General features: G+C 40.3%; 1 protein-coding gene and 1 long non-coding RNA gene across 7 annotated transcripts in view; one reads left to right on the top strand and one right to left on the bottom strand.

Moving 5' to 3' along the window:
* DCX (doublecortin) overlaps positions 1–23,554 on the bottom strand; it is a 137,601-nt gene that overhangs the window by 110,615 nt on the left and 3,432 nt on the right. For 5 of the 6 annotated variants that reach the window (XM_021405948.1, XM_021405949.1, XM_021405950.1 and 2 more), the window contains exon 1: positions 23,500–23,554. The exons of the other annotated variant lie outside the window; for it this stretch is intronic. The gene's annotated coding sequence lies outside the window, so the exon portion shown is untranslated. The remainder of the gene's footprint in view (positions 1–23,499) is intronic. 6 annotated transcript variants of the gene reach the window in all.
* On the top strand, positions 1,512–11,170 carry LOC110403111. The gene is made up of 2 exons (XR_002441498.1): positions 1,512–1,981; positions 6,535–11,170. It is a non-coding gene; the product is annotated as an uncharacterized LOC110403111 (long non-coding RNA).

Raw genomic sequence — 23,554 nt, 5'->3', positions numbered from 1 at the left:
TTCCAGCAAAAAATACACATAGCAGGGAATCATGGCACAAACTGCAAAATAAGGCACTATACATGACATCACAGCAAGAGAAATGTGTAGTAAAATCAGCAATCAAATCTGCCTTATAAAGTCTTGGTTTGCAGAGGGTTCTTCCCAGTGCAGACATGTGGAAGAGTCATAGCTTTTATAAAGACTATCTTTTATCTAAATACTGCAACACTGTGCTTGTGAGTTCCAGAGATTGAAGCCCATAGAAGGATGGATTTATAATATACTCCTCCACTCCAGAAGGATAAAAGAGTTATGCAGCTCTGTTTTTCATTACCATCTGGCCCCTCTGCTCAGGCTGCTGCAATAGGGAACCACCAGGAGAGAGCTGTTCTAAGGAGATAAAATGTTTCTGCCTCATCAAACACAATGCTGGAAAGAGAAAATGAAATGCTCTTCCCAAACTTGTGTGGGACCCATTTTCCAGCAGGGAACTTTGCTGCCAGTGCCCCAAGCACAGGCTGTGAATGACAGCCTCTAGTCCCTGGAAGCTACCACAAACCCAACAGCCACTGAGGGTCTGGGTTACCCTGTGAGGTGCCTCCAACCAACCCACAGCTAGGACACAAAGAACACAGGGACTGGATGCTCAGGCTGCATGCAAAACCCAGCTACCTGGAGCTCAGTGGTTTGCAGTCACAAACTGCAGCTACTGTCTACATGCTGGTCACCTCCAGCTGTGCTCCTCTGCTGGTGAAACCTTGGTGCCCACTGCACACATCCCAAACTGACATCTGCCCCCCAGAAAACTGAGCCACTTTGCATAAATTAAAGAATCTTGTTCCTCAGTCACCTTCCTGAAATATGCACACAATGAAAATTTTAATTTTCACTGATACAGTTTAATTCATATAACAACTGGAACAGGGACACAAAACACCTGCACTTTGTCAGCTGGGAGTACCTAATAAATGCAGGTCAAAAGGCTTGGGATCAGGATTGTTAGGGTTCCCACACCAACTTCAACCCCTCCTACTTCATTTCTGTAGGCAGATCTGTGCTTCAAGCATTCATAAACTGGCAAAAATCTTTCTTTGCCACAAGGCATTCAAGCTAGGGGTACACTTATTTGCTGTTTCAAACCCCTCAGAAGATAAGTGAACTGTAAGCTAAAACAGCCACAAAGACCTCTCCAAAACACCAGACACTAAGCACCAAGCAAAAAAAAAACCAACATAAAAAGCACAGCCAAAGAGCAATGTTTGAGGGTCCCAGATGACAAGCGATATCTGCCCATGATTCCAGATAGGAGCCCAGCTGGGAACTCCCCAGCTAATCCTTCCCAAGAGGCAAAAAAAAAAACAAAACAACCAGAACCTCTACAATTTACAGAAAACCAGAAAGAAATCGATACCCCTTCTTCCTGGCTCCCATTTTACAACTAGCAGGCAGCTCAGTCTTGTTTACTACTTGCAAGCACGAAAGGGTTAAGAACCTTGCACAAACTTTGCTGTGCGCTGAGCTGGCAGTCTCCCTCCCTTCCCTCCTCGCCTGCTGCTGAGATGCAGCAGTGCCTGAGTGCTGTGATCCTCCCTGCTCTGTTGCTACCGCTGCTGAGGGAGGGGACTGGCTGGCCCACGCTGTTTCCACCCAAGTAGTGAAGCGCACAAAGAGAAGCCTCCTTGCCCTCTTCTCCTATTGCCTACGAAGAATAGAGCATTAGCTCTGATGCTGTTGAGTCAGGTCATAAATTGACATCTCAAGACCTGGAATGAGAGCCATCCCTGCTATTGAACCATGTGAAATCAAGAGCTGAGGAGAAGATGTGCCAAATGCACTGCTGCTAAAAAGACAGTATCCTGACTCCAACAGTAAGACAGCAAATCTTTTCTGTACTAATCCCACTGCCGGGGAGGAGATATTCCTTGATAAATCACCAGCAAGCTCATGGTCTGAACCAGCTGCTCTAGTGCCTAAATCCCAACACTCCTGCCTCTGAAAGGTAACTATACTTTATTCTGTTCTCTTCCTATGCACTGTCACAGCTGAGACACTGACATACTATCTTGCACTTCAGCATAAGAACAAAAAACACCATCCACCACTGAAATGAGGGACACTCCCCCCTTTCCTCTCCTTCAGATACTCCCCGGAGAAAATGCAAGCCATGGATGGAATTGACACTTCAGTGCCTTGTTTGCATTTCTTCAAAGCTGCTTCATCTCTAAAAGTGACCTAGACAGAACATACCCGGTAGTATCTGTGTTCTAAAAGAAACATTTCTGCACTTGTCAGCCAGCTTAGAGCACCTTAAACTGCATTGGACTAATTGTTCTATTCTGTCCCACTTTACTCATTGCAGTAGTTTTAGTATCAGGTGGGAAAGCAAAAGAACTCAGAAAAGTTGCCTGCACTTTCAGAGATGCCTTGCTAGCAGGTGACACTTAAAGCAATGGGGGAGTAATAGGAAGTAAGTGAGATATGGTATGAGTTGCAAAAAATGAATTTGTGCTGTCTGTGTTTTGGAGGGAAAATCTTTTTTTCTGCTCCTCTGTGACCTACAAAGGCACAGAGGGGCCATGCAGGCTTCCTAAGAACAGGGAAAACCTTGAGAGCTCCTGAAGCTCCCCAAACCCTGGTAGTTGCAGAGGGAAGGTGATAGTTGCAATGCCCATGAAGTTTTAGCTCACAAATTTGCTCTCTTAGTGAGACACACTCTGAAAGAAACCTTATTGTTGTTTTGTTTGGGGCTTCTATTTTCATTACTGTTGTTTTGTTGTTGCTTTTCATTATTAAATGAAATGTTTTTTGTTTTTTTTTTTTTGCTTTTAATCCTTGCATAAAAGTGAGCACAACATGCTAAAAAGGAAGTGTCTGTTTGGAATCAGTCTGTATCCACTGAGCAATAGTGAGCATTAACAGTGCTTGGCACTCCTTAGAAATTGATATATTGTCCAGCCAGAGTGGAGCAACAAAGCCTTGATGAAGAACATAGATCACAGCGAATTTTGGCACCACTTACGCTGCTCTGCTCTCTAATAAATCTCTACCTACTTTCTTTGTCCACATACTGGTGATCTTCAAAGGGTATCCAGGGAGGTTTTGTGTGTAGTATTGTGAGTTCTACAAAGTTATAAATACCAACCTGCTTTATACACAGGTTTTGCAGAACCTTTGTGTACCCATTTACTTTCACATTATCTTGATCTCCATGGTCTTCAAGTTTACATTCCTTAAACAGGGGAGTTCAAGCTGAATTTACTAACATCCGAAAAGATACATTCATTGAGATAACTGGCAGATTGAAAAGCAGAAATCTCTGGTGTTGCCTGGAGCTACTGAATTATTTCTGGAAAGGATGTAGTTAATTCCACAGCTTTCAACAGCCTGAATAGTTGGTTGCTCCTGACAATTCTATAGTTGAAACTACAAAAAAATGAAAGCTGTGCCAACTCTCCACTGCTAATACTTCCTACTATTAATCTGCTCCTTTTATTAATTAGGAGAGCTTTCTCAATTCAAGGTCTTGGTTTATAGTTAATTATTGAACTTAAGATTAATGTCCTTAGCATTCTGCAGTCTAATTTTATGAAGGAAAGCCATTAGGTTTCTCTTCCTCCTAGAAGAGAAACCAGCTCTGACTCTTGCTTTTAGTGAGATAGCAGATGAGATGGACATTGCTCTATACTTTAATGTATGGATGTGTCAGATTCCAGATTGACTACATTTCATTATCAACAGCGAAATCTTACTCTAAGAACAAAGGTTTAATATGGCCAGTAACCTTCATATCATTTAATTTACACCTACTGTATGACATAAGAATATTCCTCACGGGGGAAGAATTTTCATTTATGTCATTTGTATGTCTGAAGTACATAGTTAAGATGTGTTGCGCTATAATTGAGAGCCTAAGTGCTTGGCTATAACACAGCCTTCACCTTAATGTCCCCTGCTCCTGCCTCACCTCCAAACCTGCTGGAGTCAATCCCACAGACTATATAACAAGGCTAGGACCTCTGGATAGGTAAGATGTGAGGGATCCAGCACAGGGCACACAGCTCAGAGCCATCATGCTACCTTTCACCCAAAAAGTACACTTCACCCTACATCTCTCACCATCTAAGCTGTGAATTCACTCGTGTGACCAACTGCCTCCCTGTCTTCTGTTACTTACGTTAGGAACCTGTTGTATGTCTCCTCCAATCAGATAAAAATATTAAAATAGTCACCAAGCCCGTAATAGCACATCAGCACTATATTACTAACTAATGGCATTTTTATAGACACATTTGATTTTACAACTTAGCAGCATAATGGGAAGTCTTACACATACTAACATCTCAGAATCACAAGTGACTGGTTACTTTATTTTCAAGGTTGTAAATCCAAGAAGTCAAAAGTCTTGAAGGTCTAGGAATATTCTCTTCTAAAATTTAATACATCAAATACAGCAAAAGTATTTTATTCTGAAGAACCCAAAGTCACATGTAATTAGGAATCACTCCAATCTGAAGGCTCTCAATTGACTCAATTTGATAGACTGTGGCTGTATTGTGACTCAAGAGAAGATGCCAACTCCTAGCTCACTACAACCTCCCTTCAGGTAGTTATAGAGCTCTGCCTAATCTGCAGTTTCCTTTTTTCCATTCCCCACTTTTCAAGGCTCAAAAGATTTTGGGTTAGACTCTAGAAAAAAAAATACTGAGCCTCCATTTTCTACCATGCTTACTCACATTAACCTACACAAAGCACAGCACAAAAATCCACTACCCACACAGAATTTAAATCTCCAGGCGATCTTCCCATCAAAAATTTGTCTCAGCCTATTACCAAGCAGGACATGACCCAATATTTCCTAAATTGGATTGTTTTTCTCCCAAATGCTTTGATACTAAAGGACGTACCATATGAGCTGGGGGGCTGTTGATGCTGTCTTTACCTCCCAGCATCCTTCCTCCAAAAATCTCAGCACATCAGATGTTTCCCCACCACGTAAACCAAAGTAGGCCTGCCTTGCTTGTAATGAAAGCCTCAAAAATCAGCTCCTTGATGACTCAGGTCTCCATATTTCAACCTTCCCTTGAAGAGCAAGTCATTGGTGCATGGAAAGAAGTGAATCAAGTAGCTTCAATAAAAGAGCTATATTTTAAAAACTGAAAGCCTAAAGTTAAAATGCTTTGCAGCAACATGTCTTTTGGGTGAAATCTTTATCTAAACGCATCAGAGCTTTTAACATTTTGATCTAATGTTTCATTTTGATCTGACTGCCAGAATGTTCCCCTATAAACAGAATAACGTTAATCTCTTATGTAGGTGTATATGTAGTCAAAATTATAAATGACTGCATCACTTTCACTGCTATTATTTTTCCTTCAGTAAGAAGGAAATTCTAGTCTTATTAAAGCAGAACATGATGCTTTCTGTTTACACTGAGATTTCAGTGTTTAGGTTTTCTGTTTCCAGCTGAAAGAAACCACAGTGCAGAAATGTTAAGATTTCTAAGTTCTGCCACAGTGTGACTGAAGTGTTGTATTCAAGGAAGAGTTGTCCTGGCAGGACACGGAGATTCTGGCTGCCTGCCAAGCACACCCTGCAATAGAAACAGAGGGTCCTAATAAACAAAAAAGACACATGGTGTAGGGCACTGGCTGGACTCTTCTTCTGTAACATCTAATTCTATAGACTGTGAGGCCTTCTCTTACCTATAAATAAGAACTAGGTGTTACCAGAGACTAATATTTAGACTTAGTCTTCCCTAAACTTTGTAAAATCATAATTGTAGGCATTGGAAGGGGCCTCAGGAGAGCACCTAATCCAACCCCCCTGCTAAAGCAGGTTCCCTAGAGTAGGTTACACAGGAAACCATCCAGGCAAGATTTGTATATCTTCAGAGAAGACGACTCTACAGCCTCTCTGGGCAGCCTGTTCCAGTGCTCTGTAACCCTCAAAATAAATAAGTTTTTCCTCACATTTTAATGAAACTTCCTATGTTCCAGTCTGTGCCCATTGCCCCTTGTTCTGTCACTGGGTGTCACTGAAAAGAGCCTGGCCCCATGCACTTAATTCCTACCCATTAAGTATTTACAACATCTCTACTCAGTCTTCTCTTTTCCAGGCTGAACAGCCCCAAATCTCTCAGCCTTTCCTCATTAGGAAGACACTTCACACCCCTGATAATCTTTGTGGTCCTCCACTAGACTCTCTCTAGAAGAACTGGACACAGTGCTCCAGATGTGGCCTCACCAGGGCAGAGCAGATGGGGAAGATCACCTCCCTTGACCTGCTGGCCATGCTTTTCTTGATGTACCCCAGGATACTATTGGCCTTCTTGGCAACCGGGGCACACTGCTGGCTCATGGCCACCCTGATACCACCAGGATACCCAGGTCCTTCTCCATAGAGCTCCTTTCAGCAGGTCAGCCTCTAACCTGTACTGGTACATGCAGTTATTAGTCCATGGATGTAGGACTCATTTCTTACCTAAAGCTATTGCATACGGGCTAGGCTGTTTTGATACTTGGTTTCATTTCTCTCTCTCATCTTTCCTCCTAGACACACAACTTTTTGACTATGCATTCCAAGAAACTGAGAACTCCGTACTCCAAGTGAGTATCAGTAACCCTGGATTAAGAGAGGATTCGCAGCAGACTGCAACCTTCTCCAGCTCACGCAGGGATAAACCACCTGCTGTTGGAAAAGCTAGCAGAAAATTCACTCTTTTTGGAAAACAGCACTTGCAGAGACCAAAGCTATACAGTCCCTTGCAGATCAGTTTGAAAGAACAACCAAAGCATTTCACCTTCCAAAGGAAGCGGCCTACTAGAAGGAGCCAAGGATTTTGAAGACAAAATAGAAGATTGGTGGCCATGTAAAATACAAATCCAGTGCTTGTTAATCATTATAATAGCAACTATGACTTACAAAGGCTTGTCTCATGCAGTCTGCTAACTGTGAAGCAGAGTGAGAACAAGAGGATGGAGCATTTCTTCCTGAATTTTACAAAAAAAGACACCTCACCATTTGTCTTAAGCCTCCTCTTTTAACCTACTTTGAGTCCAGTGAGGTAAGACATTAAATTTGAAAATAAACAGAGAAAATGTAGCAAAGCTAACAACAATGACTGAGATTTATTTCAAATTCCATGGAAACTTGACTGGACGTGTTCATTTTCCAACTCTGGCTACAGAAGTAGACAAAACAGCAGATAAATATTCTGGTCTCTATGTGTACGTGGGACTGTTCTTAACACTTCTGACTATCCTTCTCATATTGCTTTTCACCGTGCTTTTGCGCCTGAAGCACGTTGTTTCCCCAGTCACCATGTCTCCAGAGAGCACTGAGAATGTCCAGCAGTTCACAGACGTGGAAATGCACTTCAGGATTCCTACCACTTAGAGACCCCAATGCAAAGAGGTGGTGGAAAGAACTTCTGCCTGCCTGTATGAGCCCTACAACTTATTGCAAAACCATCAACAGCAGCACAGAAGTTCTGGTGAGTGTCATGCAACTCAGACAGCGACTGGCTGGGACCCACTGGCTGTTGACACAGGCAACATGTGTGTAAGACCCTCAATAAAATTTACATTATGGAAATTATTACTGTCAGACTCATATTCCTCAAAAAGCCCTTGCATAAGATGGTAAAAACTGTAATCATGAAAGCCAGAATGTGTACTGGAATCTATATTTGCTGTCCTATCTCTCTACCCTTAAATTCTTTATCTGTGAAGAGACAATTCAAAGTTCAGATGTAAGTGCAAAAATCCTACAGGGCACATACAGAAATAACTGGTGGTCTGGAAGTTCTCAGACATTTCTCCGATTTAAGAAGAAAAGCATTAAACTTTTTCCTATGTGAATTGCAGATTCGTACAATGGAGATTCAGAAGTATACAAATGTTTCATCACCTGCTGGAACTATTGGTTTCTTACATTAAACTGTTCCCCGTACAGTTAACAGAAAGGGCACTTATAAAAGAAGAAAGCTTCATAAAAAGTTATAAATAAAAAGAAAGCAACAGCAGGAGAGAAAAGACACTACTACTCTTTCCTTGCACTCCTTTAAATTAACTGAGCAGACTACAGATGCAGTCATATCTTTCAGCCTTCCCAGTATCACTTAGTAACTAAAATGCATTGTAACATCTGGGAATCAAGTGGACATTGTTCTCCTAACAGTCAAATTCAGAATAACATTCCACTTCATCTTCACGTTGGGTTTTCTTTTGAGAAAGACAGATCACTTCTTCTGAAGTTTTGTTATTTTTCTCCAGAAAAAAATTAAAGAAATGCCAGGATCTAGCACTGCAATAACAAACAGTGTGAACAGCTTTGGCCATACTCTAGTAGGGAACACTAGATAGAAGCAAACTGACTGAGCACTAAAAGACAGGGGTGGATTTAAAGATCCTGGTGGCTCAGTTAGCAGAGCAAGGAGAAACATTTATTTAAATTTATGAAACAACAACCTGACCCCAATCTTCTCACCTATGAAAGACATGCAGATAAGCTTATTTCCGTAGATGTGAAAAACAGAATAAAATATGGCATATCACTTCCACTATATCTTAAGAGAAAAACTTCAAACAAGATTCTGCTACACCTCTAATGGGCATGGATTTCACCCAGCTTACCTTGTATTACAGAATAGCTCTAGCATGGTAATAAATTCCTCTGGTACTTTGCACATTTATATACACTTATTTGCCAATTCACTTTTTCTTTAAAGTCCTGGAAAGTGTGTACTCCCCACATAAAAACATTGCTAAAATTAGAGATGACACTGATTCCATAGTCAGTGTCAGAAACAATTAAAATATGGTAACAAGTTGTTTCTCAGATGCTTTATGTATCTGAGGTTCTTCACTTACACTTTTAAGTATGTGTATGGGTGAGTTGTTTTGATGAGAAATATGGCTTCTTTCGCCGATTCTGTGGGGGGAGAATGGAATGACATTTATATTCATACTAAATATGGTCATCCCACTGATGTATTTAGCACAAAGCTTTTCAAAAAAACTTTCTCCTATTGAATAGCACCATTTATATAACATTAACCTAATATAAGGTTTAGTCTGTAAAATAGCATGTTGACTGTGTAAGAGTAATAGAGCAGCCAATATACATTTACTTAGAAAAGTAGGCTAGAAAGCTAGATGCCCTCAAGCTTTCTACCACAGTGGCAACACAGATCACCAGGCAGGATTGTTGGCTCCTCCAGGAATGCTACTCTCAGCACTGCAAAAGAGTCCAAGTTCTATGTGAAGGCAATTTGAATATTAATCCTGCTAAGACACACAGCTACTAAGTTAGTGTAGCAATTGGAGAGATCAACACGATGGAAAAGGCATTACAGAAGAAGTGGAAGGACCAGCACAACAGCACGGTGCTACAAAGGAAGGGAAGGAGATGGCTCACCTGGATCAGAAGATTCTGGGTTCTGGGGAAAAGCTCCACCAAGGAAGGATCTCCAGAAAGGGATCCATCCTCAGTGGCACTCAGCCCTTAAATGAGGCCGAAGAGGGATGGAGCCAGGCTGCACCCCTTCTGGTCACACAGGTGAATTGCCTTCACTGTGCTCCCAGGGCTGACTGGGTCTTTCCTCCAGCTGCTCAATCAGTGGTTCAGGCCATGACTCAGCAGTTCCCATACAGATACTGAAACACTCCACTCAAGTAACCCCAGAACAAAGTAGTTTAATTCACTTGTGAAAAGCTGGGGAAGATCTACCCTCAAAATTAATAGGAGGGATGAATAGGAGATATTTTTTTTAATCCTGCATCCTGTAAAAGGCTCTGAAAGAGCTGGCACTAATGGGGAGAGGAGAGTCCTGTCTTCCCTCTCTGCTGCCTAAAGCCATAGCAATGAGACTGTATCTGTTCTGCATCTTTTTCCCAGACCTTTTTAGTGCTTCTTGTTAGCTGCTGAGATTTGGCAGGCCTTTCATAAGCCTCCCATTTTGATCTCAAGAGGACAGGTCTGGCTCAGGACTAGCAGAGGAATAGCACAGGCAGACTCTTGCCCATAGCCACCACCTCCCCCTTAAATGAGGCCTAAGAAGTCAGGCACCACCCCTTCTGATCACCTGTGTGATCAGGTGATCACACAGGTGAATTGCCTTCACCTGTGCTCCCAAGGCTGACTGGGTCTTTCCTCCAGGTGCTCAGTGATTCAGGCCATGACTCAGCAGTTACCATACAGTTAGTCAATGACACTTAAGTGTAATGAAAACATATGGAGATTAAATTGGTTTGGTACACATCATGCATTCAGCTGTCAGGGTACAGTCTAGCCCAGGGTCAACATCCAGCTTGCTTTGTATAACTTCCCAGTTTTCTTGATGCTCCATTTGAAACCTGTTCATTTATGATTTAATGGAACTACCATACCAAATCAACAACTAGAACACTAACCTTTCAGCACACTATCTGCTGGAAAGCTTTCTTTCCAAGAAGCTGTAGGAAAGATTCTAATATTAAAAAAATCAAGGCTACTAATGGAAAATGACAGTACTGAAATCTGAGCTGGCTCATGGTCTGATCTCAGCAAAAAAAAAAAGCCCCTAGAAATAATAGTCAGGACTGGGTTTTTGCCTTCTGTTAATTCAGAAGAGTCCTGTAACCCTTTGAAAGTTATTGAAAGAGTGTATCAGAAATAAAAGAACCACTTCTACATATCACTACATCATATGTTGAGCAAACTGTCTGTATTTGCATGTAACACTACTAAGGAAGGCAGCTATATCTTCTAACACAAAAAAAGGCTACGTTTTCCTTTACATTTCCTTCATTTCAGACAAAGTATCAGTCCATTGATACATCTACAGTCTCAGTGGTATTTTGAGTGCATCATTTGACTGTACAATGCCAGCAAATTTTAAACCTTGCATTTCCTACTTAAAAATAAAAGTATGCTTTTCCTCCCTTTTCATTTCCATTTGTAATGTTCAAGACACGATGCCTCTACGAAAAGAGATTGTTGAGGTGTTTTGATCTGGGTTTGCTGAGGGGACATGAGCAGGTTTTCTTGGCTACTAGGAACGCTAACTGTAACTTCTGCATGGATTTGCCAGATCTGAAGATAACACATGCATACCACTTCTCTCCACCATTTTGTTCCCTTCTCATTTATCTACTACAAAAAGTTGATTTTTTTTAAAAAACAAAATAAAAAGACATAATACAATCAATGCTAAGTCATTGACTGCTCTGTACTATTACCAGAATGCTCTCAAGGCATGGATCTCAGAGACAAGCTCATATTCAGAAATAGGCTCAGGTGGTGTCAAAGGATTTCAAATTACTTGTTGGCCTCAGGGAGGCATCTCTGTAAGAAGACCCCCAACAGTCTTTGTGTAAGTTTTACTTAAACCACAATAGTCTGTTCCCATCTTTACTACAATTTTGATGTAGGAAACAAATATGACTATTTAGTAAATGCATCACCTCCTCCATTCTGCAGTTGTGGAGGAAGACAGACTTGTTCTGAAGGAGCAGCAAGATAACCAGGCATTGTAGTTCCTTGTGGGTAAGACTGCGAGGTCAGAGTAAGCCTACAAAAATCAGAAAACCACCATCACTCCGAAATTATTGGGTCTGGGAGTTATCAAACTCCTCCACTTCTTGACTATTGCGTAACTTCTCAAACCATATACACACACTACAAAATTTATGCTTGGGTAATTGCATCCACATGACTTCTATTCATGTCCACAAACCTCCTGCATTAACAAACCCTTGAGCAGTGAGCAGATAGGGGCAGTGTGCAGAATATATTAATATACATTTATTTGTTTTCTGACACAGAATATTTTCATATCCTCACAGGGTTCCAGAGAAGAACATGATTTTGCAAACAGCATAACTTTGAGGGGCCCAAGTGTTATCCTCTAAGGACTTTTTTTCCCCACTTTTACTTGAAGAAAAATATCATTCAAATTCAAAAATGATGCAAAGTTACACAACCATTTAACTGTGAGCATTGATGAAAACTTACTTGTATGCCTTGTCTACACCAGCAAAAGAAATATGCCCTCATCCTGCACTCACTGACATGTAGTAAGTACTCATGAGGTAACATTGCAATGCAGATAGATAACTACAGCATTAAAGCAGGTTAGCAGACCAAGAAAGATACAGGCTCTTTGTGCTGATGCCATGAGTGAAAAATAACCTTAAATTGAACTTGAATTTTGATGCCTTGGATATTTTGATTTGTCCAGATGTAGGTAATGCTAAGTCGTGAAAGCAGATCTTGGTATTACCTAGAAACATCAGTTCAATTCATATGTAATTATGAAATTACACTCTCTATACTCCCACTTGAATTTCAATTGTGTAAACTCATCACTGAGAAACAAATGATGATTAATTCAGAAGAACTTTCTCTCCCTTCCTTCTCCTCTAGATTTATTAACCCATTTTCAAACTATAATTTGATCAAGCTAATAGCCAGTCTTCCAAAGTTGACTCTCTCTATATTTACCCTGTCTTCAAGATCAAAGTTCTACTCATGGAGTCCCATTTATCAGCAATCAAGATACAGCATCCTGGCACATGCAAGTCAAATGAGACCTCATGCTTCGTCACTTGACATCTGTTCTTCTCTATAAGCAAGCAATTCATGTTATTTAATCTAGACTGTTGTCCTGAACTTATTTCCTCTTCAAGTTCTGAAACACTTGCACATCAATAGCTACTGTCTGATATTTCCTTTTGGTTTTATGAAGAGCATACATACCTACCAGCATTACAGAAGGATGAGGTAGCAAGCAGCACCTATGTGGGATACTTCTATACACCACAGGCACCCCTGTGAGCTGACATCAGACAGAGAAATTCTTCCTTAAAAAACCAGGGGACATTCAGAAGCAAATGGTACTTAGGCTACCTTTGAATTTTGTGGGGAAGTGGGTGCTGGCTCTACCTGCAGGACAGAGCAAACCCATGAGCTGGCTTTGAATGTAGCACAGGCTCAGGCACTCTGCACCACCTCTCACCATTCCTCACATGTCCCTTACACGTCATACACATCTGAATCCTGTCTTTGTCTCAAAAGAAAGTAGTTGTTTCCAATACCGTGGCAGAGAGAGCAGCTAGGGGGTGGGTTTTCAAGGCTATGTGAGCTTATAATATTAGTTTGAAAGACCTAGTTGCCATCTGCTGAAGCTAAATTTAGGATAATCTGTGTTTTATACCTTATGCCTCAGCAAACCTAATTCAAACTAATTCATGCTCATTGTAGTTAGCATGCAGCATTTTTTTTTTATAATGTTACTTGATAATCCTTAGGTTACCAGGAACTTGTCAAAAGAGCTGTGGCATAATTAGTACTTAATAGCCCAGGAAGTCAGTAGGAGACTTCTCACCAGCAAATCTTACAGCTTGTCACAACAGAATTAAACTGATGTAGGTTTGCTGTTGTTCACAGTTCTTTCATGCTACCAGAACCTGGAAAGTCTCAAAACACCCCTTACAGTACTGTCTTCATAAACATGTGAAGTCCAGGTGGTAACATCGTACCAGTTAGCACTTAGTACATGTTGGTGCCTAATGGGAAAGAAGCTTCATATGCTGTTGTTGAAAACATCCAATAAAACAGGGAGAGGGTAAAAGAAAAGCATTCTGAATGCCCTTGGTTTTGCCTAATTTTGTGCTATGTTATATACTGAATTTTAAAGCCATTTATTGTTGTACAGCATAACAAACACCGAAGGGACAGCTGACAGAAATACAGCACATCAACATTCTCCATATGTGCAACTGCAAACTACTCTGGAAGGAGCCACTGAGACCAGAATACTGCAGCTGCTTTGCCTGTGTTTGACTTCTGATTGCAGCTACACACCAATTTGCTTCCAGGCACACCGTTGCCCCACTGTGCTATTTACTTCCACATTCAGACTGCTCAATAATGATTTGCCCCTCCTTTTGCAGGAGGCACAGTTTAGCATTCACAACAAGCACGCGTGTATATACACACACACACTTGGCCTGGGTGAAATTTGGTGAGATTTCAACTTGTCCAGTGAACTTTGCTAGGCTTAGAAGCATTAAAATATCTCCAAATGGATACCGCATTAGTGGAAATTCAGTGTTTTCTGTGCCCATGCTGGACAATAGAAATAAAGAGGTTAGGAAGAGCTTATTATGCTTTGAGGTAGTGGGATGGACCAGATGTCCTCTTAAAGGGCTTCCTGTGAAAAGCTGCCTTCCATATCCAGGAGTAAGTCATAGTTCAGACATAATGCTTATAGACAACACCTCTAAAGTTGGTGTCACTCCTGCTTATTAAAGGCTTAAATTTTATGAATACTGATTAGTTCAGCAACTTTGCCTGTTTTTTCCTTCTGCCGAGGAAACTTGAGAACTGGCTTACTCCTCAAGAGCAGCTGACAGAGCAAGACACACAACAGATACTTTCAGTTAAAACTTTAGGTCAGAGTCCAATTCATGCAGGCACACATGTATTTGTGACATACAACAGTAATCCATGCAACATACAAGCAAAGCATTGTTACGGTAAGACGCGTTCACAGATATGTGGCTCTAGCATTCTCCTACTGTATGTTCTACTCATGATTCAGCTCAGAATTCAAGAGCAGGCAGAAGGGCCATACAGTAGCAGCCTCAGAAACAAAGACATCTACAAAATCAGCTACTCTTTCCTTGGGGAAAGACAAACATGGCAAACAAACGTCTCCATGGCCAGGAAGCAATGAGAGCTGTTGCCTGTCTCTGAGGTGATTAATTCCAGCTATACTGGTCTTTCACTTCCCCAGGTATCACCTTTCAGCAGTAATCACCTTTTTTTAAGCAGACCAGTCTGCAAATAAAAGCAACATGCAGTCTGCCTCCTGGGACACCTGTTTGTTCTTTCTTATAAGTGAGTCTGTAAGATCAGCGCTACTGAGGATGTGAGACCCTTCTGTTGAATGAAAATAAGAGTTTAGACTCAATTTCACCAGGCATCTGGGGAAAGACATATTTTAGGCAAATTCACTGTCAAACATTGCCTTTTTTATTAAATACTGCAGGTTCAAAATCTCATAATAAACTGATGTCTTGTGACATGCATACATGTGGTTACCTCATCCCCAAGTGACTATAGCCTACTCTGTCATACTTATCTATAACCACCCTCTATTGTACTGAAGCAGCTTTACAGCTCTTCTCTCTGCTGACTTTTTTTTTTATACTGTTCAGCAGTCTTTTGAATAACCCTCAGTAGACCTTAATGAACTCTCTCACATTTGCAGAAGCCCAGCCAAATCTGTGATGGAACTTAGTCTGAAAAATAGGGCTGGGAATGAGGAAGTCAGAGGTCATCCTTTTTCTATCACAAGCAATCCATTTCTTGCTATAACACATCTGCTGACTAATTACAATATACAAAGCCAACTGCATGCCTGAGCAGTCTGGGTTACCCAGGCTAGTTTGGGGTATCTCTAAGCTTATTAGGAGTATAGCAGAACATTGTTTTCGTCATTTACTTATTAAATCTCTAGTCCAACGTTATTCCTCGAGTAAATGTCAATAGATCTATCAACTTCCAATTGACAGTAAAGCCTTTAGGCATAGATCAGTCAGGTCTTATATTAAATAAGAGCCTAGATAAAGGTTGAGAGGAGTTTATACTACTTCATATTCCCTCCTTGTCTCCCAGGGTAATCCTTTATCTTTTTCTGGGGTTGTTTTTGCTGTTGTTTTTTTGTTTGTTTTCCCCCTTCCCCTCTGGTAAGTGGCTGGCACAGACTCTCTCTGGCTCTCTTTATCTACTGAGAAATGTATAATTAGAGTTCTTTAAGATTTTTCACATTTCTAGGGGAATTAGTTGTTTACAGAAGAAGGGCTTTCTCCATTGTGGAATTCATACCATAATTAGACAAAATGATGTGCTAAGTCCCAGTGGATTGAATACACTGTAATTGGTGTTCATTTTTGTTACATCAGTCTAGGGAGATCGTGCCGATTCCTCCTATTCTGAAGCACAGCATTCAATTTAAAACCGGTATGTCATTTATTACTTGCACCCACAAATATCCTCAAGACTTGATACATTCAAGAAGTCTGATGTTTTCATCTTGAGTTAAAAATAGAATGCCCCAAAGAAAATTTGAAGTAACTTGCACTTGCATTGCTTAGTTTCATAAGCAACATATTTCAGCCAACCATGCTTTGCCTTGTGTTCCTTGCTCAGACACCTTTGAGCTCAAGTCAGAAAAAGAACACTTAACATGGCACAAATGATATGTACATCAAAGTGAAGCACACAAAAGACATTGTTCCAGCCTACACAGTAAACAGGCAATTGAAACAATTGATTGCAATCACAGAATGAAGGTACTAACCACTGAAGACAGTTATTACTGAGGTCAGACTTTGTGGAAAACAGCATATTTAAATAGTTTATTTCATCTAGCAAATCAGTAATGAGAACTAGTGGTACTAACAATTAACCAACTATTTGCAAGATCTTTTTAAGACTGAAAATATTAACAAATATTTTTGAGTGATATCTTGCTGCTTTCAGAAATCAAGGATGCTCACAATTAAACTCAGTTAAATTCACTTCAACCACAAATTCATTTTTATGAAAGAAAACAGTATTCTGAGTATATGTAATTATTCTAGCTAATTAGCACCTTTGGTAGACTGTTCACAAACAGAAAACATTAAGAGACTTGCAAAATATCCCAGCAATACCTTGTGTAAGACCAGTCTTAGACTCATGAAATTTCACTTGAATCCTCACCAACTCACTGCCTCAAAGTGAAAAATAAAAATCCAGGTTCAGAGAATCCAAAGGGAATGATTTTGCCTATCATGTCAGAAATCTAAGGCCCTGGAGGGAAATGGGACACTGTCTAGTTCAGAAGGCATTTCCTTTTGATCTTACACATGAATCATTTCTTCAACATCAAGCTCATTACATTCAGAAAAATTAACTTACTTTTACTAATTATGCCAGAAGTGTGATTGTATTAAATGTAGGTGCTGCCAGGCAATTATATCAATTTCATTACAGAAAAAAAAACAATTTTATTCACTTTATGGTGAAGGCATTGGGTCAAATTCAGCACACTGATAGGAACCCGATGCACTTCTATACAATAGTTGCCCAGCAGCCTGCAAGCCCCCTCAGTCCAGTTTCTGATGACCAATTGCCCACATCTCCACTGAAAGCTCAGACCTATTACCAAAAGGATAGAAGAGGACCACGCTGTGAAGCATGAAGAATTTTCTCAGCCTTATTGTTCCACCTCCCAAGCAAGGCAGAGACATACTTGTATTTCTGCCAAGTATGTTCTACCTCTCTTTTGGAGAGATTAAAGACCTCAGTCTACTCTCAGCTGCCAACACAGTCTGCGATATGCTTAAGAGTCAGATAAATCAAATCCAAGGTCCTTCATTTGGGCTGATTTCTTCAACACTGAATCACTGTTTTAATACAGAGCAGTGGCAAGAACAGCACTTCATAGCGTGTCACTAACAGGAAACATTGGTATACAAAGCATGATATAAATGAACAATCATTGCATCTGAATATCTCTTATTTTCATGAGAAATGAAGAAGGCAGTGTTACTGTAGATGAAAGAACAGGTAGTCATGTATAAGTGTGCTATAGGGTAGAGAAAACAGGACTACGATGAGTTCAGTAATGCTTTCTCTAAGGACAAAATAATTCAAAACAGTCTTGCTTTGACATTAGTGCACACAGCAATAATGACTCTCCCAAACATAACATTAAGCTCTGTTTTATATCCAAGTCCACACAATTACACCTGGGATTAATCTGGTCCAATATTTGAGTGTGTTCTAACAAGACAGTTTATTTTAAATTGATGAATAGTATCTTGGAATTATGATGCAAGAAATCCTGAAAGAAGATTCCACCATATGTTGATATCTAAATAAGTGTATCTATTTGTACAGGGACACACACTCAAAAGTTTACCAATCTTAAGTGTTAACAGAAATCTGTTACACCTCTCTCTGCATACGTCCTTATATATATACACATACATAAGCATCTTTGTGATATTTACTGCATAATATTAACCTTTTGGTTTGCCTCTGCATAAAATATTTGTAGCATTTCCAGAGGTACAAAAAGACCACAAAGCGTGTATAAACAAAAATATTTCTAGTATCAATACTTTTCAGCATGATTGTTATTTAAACATACAAACAAAAGATGGTGGTCCAGACAAAGCTTTTTTAACAGTCTCCAAGTTGAACTCAATAGCTTCAGCAAGTATCTAGTGGCCACTTTGATTCCTAATGTCGAATGCCAATAAAACAGTGATGTAAATAACAATTTACTATCTTATCAATGCAAAAAGACACAAATGAATCATAACCCTATTGCTGCTTTTAGCACTCCACTCTGGAGCAACGGCTTGGGGAGGTTACAGATGGTACAGTCCCTTTGAACAATATTTGCTTTCAATAGGCAGGTTCAGTGCATGACAATTTAGTCTTTGAGTCCTTCCGCAGAGCCATGTTGGCTATCTTCATTGTTAGGCTTGGAAGCGCACGTCATTTTCCAGTATTTCACTTTGGTTTTGACAGCCAATTTGAGAAAGAGAGAGTCACTGCAAATGCAAAAAATACTAAGAAAATGCAATGCAAAGGCTTAACAAAAAAAAAAAAGAGCCTGCATGCTTGATGCCTTTTGATCAACGCAGCATATGCAGGCAGCCCTCTAGTGGTATGAATGCCACTGATCACTTTTGCACAACTCCCGTGTTCTATTTTCTTTTCATGCAGAATAGCTTTTTATAAATTATACAGAATATTGGAGGAGGGATATAGACTAGCTGAATATTCTAAAGTCTGTTTACTGTATCAGTAGGGTGACTTTGGCATCCCTGAAGAATTCTGAAGAGCAATTCAAAGTGCCAACAAAAAGTACTGCTTCTGAGAGCCAGCCATAGGAAAACAATAAGCACATGAGAGGCAAAACTTAGACAGGACTTCTCCTTACCAATTCTTACGCTGAGTAGTGAGTATAGATGTTTTTATGTATCTGTACAGTAGGGACTGGCTGGGAAAAGGGAGGAACTCAGTTCATTCAAATATCCTTCCTAAAACATCTAAAAACCATTTACTTTAGTGTAATATTTCAATTCCCTTAAAAAACGTACATCAAAAAGAATAATTGAAACAGTGCATCTTGGTGCTCGTGGAATGCATGCAAGGCCACCTCAGGATTTGATTACACACATACTAGCACAAGACGCTTTCAAAGAACAAAGCTCGGTTGATTTCAGGGAGTCTGATTTGCCTGGATGAAAACGAATTTTAATGGATTTAGTTGTCAGAGGGATTATGCAGGTATATAAAGTAGCAAGGCACTCACACAGTGGTTTGCTGTGAAGGTGCTTGCTGGTAGCTAGTAGGCAGTAGTGGTATGTGTTTTTCCCCAGACAGCAAGGAGTAGTGCTACACTGTCACCAGCAGACATTCTCTGGGGAACTGAAGAGTCCAGTTGCAAAGAGACATTGCAATACTGAGTCAGGATAACACACCCTGCGATAGATCTCAGACTGCCTCCTATGCCCGTACGCCAGCCTGTATTGAAAATATTCTTCAAGTTATTTCTTTCACAACCTCCCAACTTTCACTGGAAATTACCAACTTTGAGAACTTTTATTTCATATTAAGCCCATATCCTGGTTCTTTAATGCAAGTATTTGTCCTTGACAGAAGCCTATCAGAGGCATCGAGAATCAGTAAAGATCAAATTCAACAGTTGGTACAACTCAGCTGAGCCAAACTTCTTACAGCAAGTATTCACGTAGTACATGCTATATCCAATTGTAAAGATGATCTGCTCTACATGCAGAGCAAATACCAGTAGCATTTTACTTTCCTTAGTATAGAATTATTAGTATAGAAGCCCTGAGTTTCTGAGCACAGGATTCAAAAAAATCATGGCACAAATACAAAGTAAACAGGAGTAATAAAAAGATACATAGTATACATCTGTAACAAGTATTATTTATGTGCTAGTCTTCAGGACCTTAAGATTTAGTTAAGTCATTTTTCTCAGTCTCCTCTCCAGAAGCATAAGGCCTTAAAAATCACAGCCACATAATTCCCAAATTTGGAGCTTTTAAGGGATGCCACCAAGTATTGACAAAAAGAATCCATGAGAGTAGTCAGATCATGGAGTGACACAATGCTCACTGTAGCTAAGCCACATTTTCCCACCTCAGATGTGAAACATTTAGTCAGAGGACATAGCTTTTCCATGTTGCTTCAGGGCCTGCCCTCTTCTAGTCAGACGTGAGGAAGAAATAATCTAACACTCCCTCCACTGTCACTCAGTCTGAGGTATTTGTGCATCTCTAGGCCTACAAATCTCACTGCAAAATAACAAGCTCATAAAAAGACAATTCCAGTGATATCGAAATATTTCATCACAACATCTTTTAGTATGCCATTTAACTTTGTTTGGCAAATGTTCCTGTCATTTTCCCAGACCGAACATCCCTGAATCACATTAACATGAAGGAATAATTCCCTCAAATATACTCCATATAACTTTTACAGTTCCCTTTGTTAACAGAAACATCCCTCACAGCAACTGCATCACATCTTGATGAGAGAGGAAAAGGAAGTGAACGTTTTTTTTCAGTTTAAATGTACATCAGGTCAACAAGAAACACAAGTAAGTTCATTTTTACTCATCTTCTATATTAACAAATGTGTAAAAAGAAATGAAACAGAACATACTACCAACTGAAAAAGTAAATTTATTGTAGGGAGGTCCAATTGCTCTCTTGTGCCTCACGTGATCCACTGCAGCGCTGTATCACAAGCTAAAAGGAGAAGCATTCTGTACATGAAGTACAAAGTAGAGGAAAGACAGGTTTGTGGTTTTACCTAGTCATTAAAAACTTGTTTTTCCTTCAAAAAAAGAGATCAGATGCTGCAGGCTTACAGGTTTCTTTACTTTTCCCTAGGCAAAATTTAATTGTAACAGTTGTGAATAGTCTTTAGACTCCAAGAGCAAACTGAAGGCAGCATGTCGTTTTCAAAAAGCAAGATGTGAACGAACTAGTTTATTTTCATGCATTTTCTTATGCCTGAACAATATAATTATGGAGCTTTCAGGGCAAACTGTGGCAAGCTGAGTTGAATACAAAGAGACAGTACTCAAAATTGAGCTATCAAAAGAAAACCAGGAACATTTCAAAGAAAGGCTAAGGAGAAAGAAGGCAGCACACATCATTTCTCACCTAACAAAAACCAGCTTGCACTCAGTCCATCTTGAGTTTCTTGTCCAGATGTTGTCATGGAAAGATAATACCAGAATATACATTATGCCACACAAAGCACAGATGGATGCAAGCTTTCATAGGAACTTACCATCCATTTCATCCCTCTTCTAACTTTTCTCTTGGGTCTTTCACTACATTATGTCAGCTTGAGCCCATACTTCTTTTGAATAAACATCTCACACCCTCTCAGTGGACACATATATCCTAGAGAGAAACTACTAGCTGTGCAGAGACTCTCCAGGCCAAGCAGGGGACTGTTACACACAAGCTCTGCCCCAAGTGCAACAGTCACTCGCTGTCCGAGCCACATGGCTAAAAGAGTGCTATCCCAGCTACTAATGGCAATAAAGAGGCAGACATTGGCTTAAAAACTAGGGAATTACACCTACCTAAACTCAACATGCCACACTCCTGCCTTTTTTTGTGTGCATTTTCATACTGATACTTGTGCAACTCAAGGAACCAAATTGTGAATAAATGCAGTTAAATTTGCTAGATCACTCTCTGAACTAGATTACTGTGTGTTTGTATGAATATCCATAAAAGCACAAGGGCACCAAGGGAATGAATGGACAAGAACAAAGCATAACACCAAGTCTGGACCTTTACCTGCCTTAGAACTGCAGGGATCAGCCTCAAATTAATCATTCTGTGACTAATCTGTAGTTCTTACAGATATAAGAACTCATACATAAGCACTCATCCTGCTTATGCCCTGCAGTACAAACAAGAATGGGACTGAGTCCCTCAGTGGATCACTTCCCCTTTCCTTTTCCATTTTAGTTTACTACCACTTTAACAAGCCTAATTCAAAGTCCAAGTGGAATGTATCCTCTATTGCTCAGTGAAAACTCCAAAGCAAACTTATGTCACTGCAATGTTATTTGTGAGGGTTATTTTTTCCTTCTAGTCCCTAAACAGCACAATGTCAGGAGTACAAACCACAGAGGACACCGACTTTTCACAGAATCATAAGGGTTGGAAGGGACCTCTGGAGTTCACAGAGTCCAACCCCCCTGCCAAAGCAGGCTCCCTAGACCAGGTTGCACAGCTCAGCATCCAGACAGGTTTTGAACATCTCCAGAGAAGGAGACTCCACAACCTCTCCACGCAGCCTGTTCCAGTGCTCTGTCACCCTCACTGTGAAGAATTTCTTACGCACATTTGTGTAGAACTTCCTGTGCTTCAGTTTGTGGCCATTTCCCCTTGTCTTATTGCCATGCACCACTGAAAAGAGCCTGGCCTCATCCCTTTACCTCCCACACCTTAGATATTTATCAGCATTGATCAGATGCCCTTCTTTTCTCAAGGCTGAACAGACTTAGGTTGTTCACTCTTTCCTCACAAGAGAGGTGCTCTAGGCCCTTTATCATCTTTGTGTCCCTCTGCTAGACTCTTTCCAGGAGATCACAGAGGTTTTTTTTCGTACCAAGGAGCCCAGCACTAGACACAATACTCCAGTAACACATTGAAAATATCAAGCTGGAATAGAGTGGAAGGGACCTTAAAGCCCATTTAGTTCCAACATCCTGTTGTGGATAGGATTGCCACCTACTAGATCAGATTGACCAGGACCCCACCCAACCTAGGCTTGAACACCTCCAAGGATAGGACATCCACTGCTTCTCCAGGCAGTAGTGCCAGGGTCTCACCACTATGAGTAAAGAATTTCCTCTTAATATCTAATCTAAATCACTCCTCCTTTAGTTTAAAACCATCCCCCCTTGCTCTATCATTATCTGTCCATGTTAGAAGCTAATCTTTCTCCTGTTGATAAGCTCCTTTAGGAGACTGGAAGACCACACTGAAGTAACCCAGAGCTTTCTCTTCTCCAGAAAGAAGCCCAGCTCCTTCAGCCTCTCACTGTAGGAGAAATGCTCCAGCCCTCTAAAATCATACAGACATACACTATGCCTCTGAAATCACTTCAGTGATTTCTGAGTTATCTTCATTCTAGAAAGCAAATGAAAAAAAGAGGGCCGTATGAAATGAAATTGGGCACTCTTATAAAGAAAAGCAAAAGAATTAAACACAGAATGTGGTGAACCACAACTCTAAACATACTACGTTTTAAAAGTTGTGCTTTCAACCCCTATTTCAAGTAAAATCACGTATAACACATCGTATCCTATAAAGCAGTGAAACAGTTTATGACAAAATATATGCAACACCAGTCAAAACATCATTAGGAATACCACCAGTAATAACAAGAAAAGCATTGACTCACCCCACTGTTGATAAGTATCTCGAACTGCAGAACACTCCTAACAAAGTGAGCTCCA

Source organism: Numida meleagris, chromosome 8, assembly GCF_002078875.1.
Source record: "Numida meleagris isolate 19003 breed g44 Domestic line chromosome 8, NumMel1.0, whole genome shotgun sequence".
NCBI classification, from domain to species: domain Eukaryota; kingdom Metazoa; phylum Chordata; class Aves; order Galliformes; family Numididae; genus Numida; species Numida meleagris.
The sequence above is the reverse complement of the archived record's forward strand: the minus strand, read 5'-3'. Positions and strand labels throughout refer to the sequence as shown.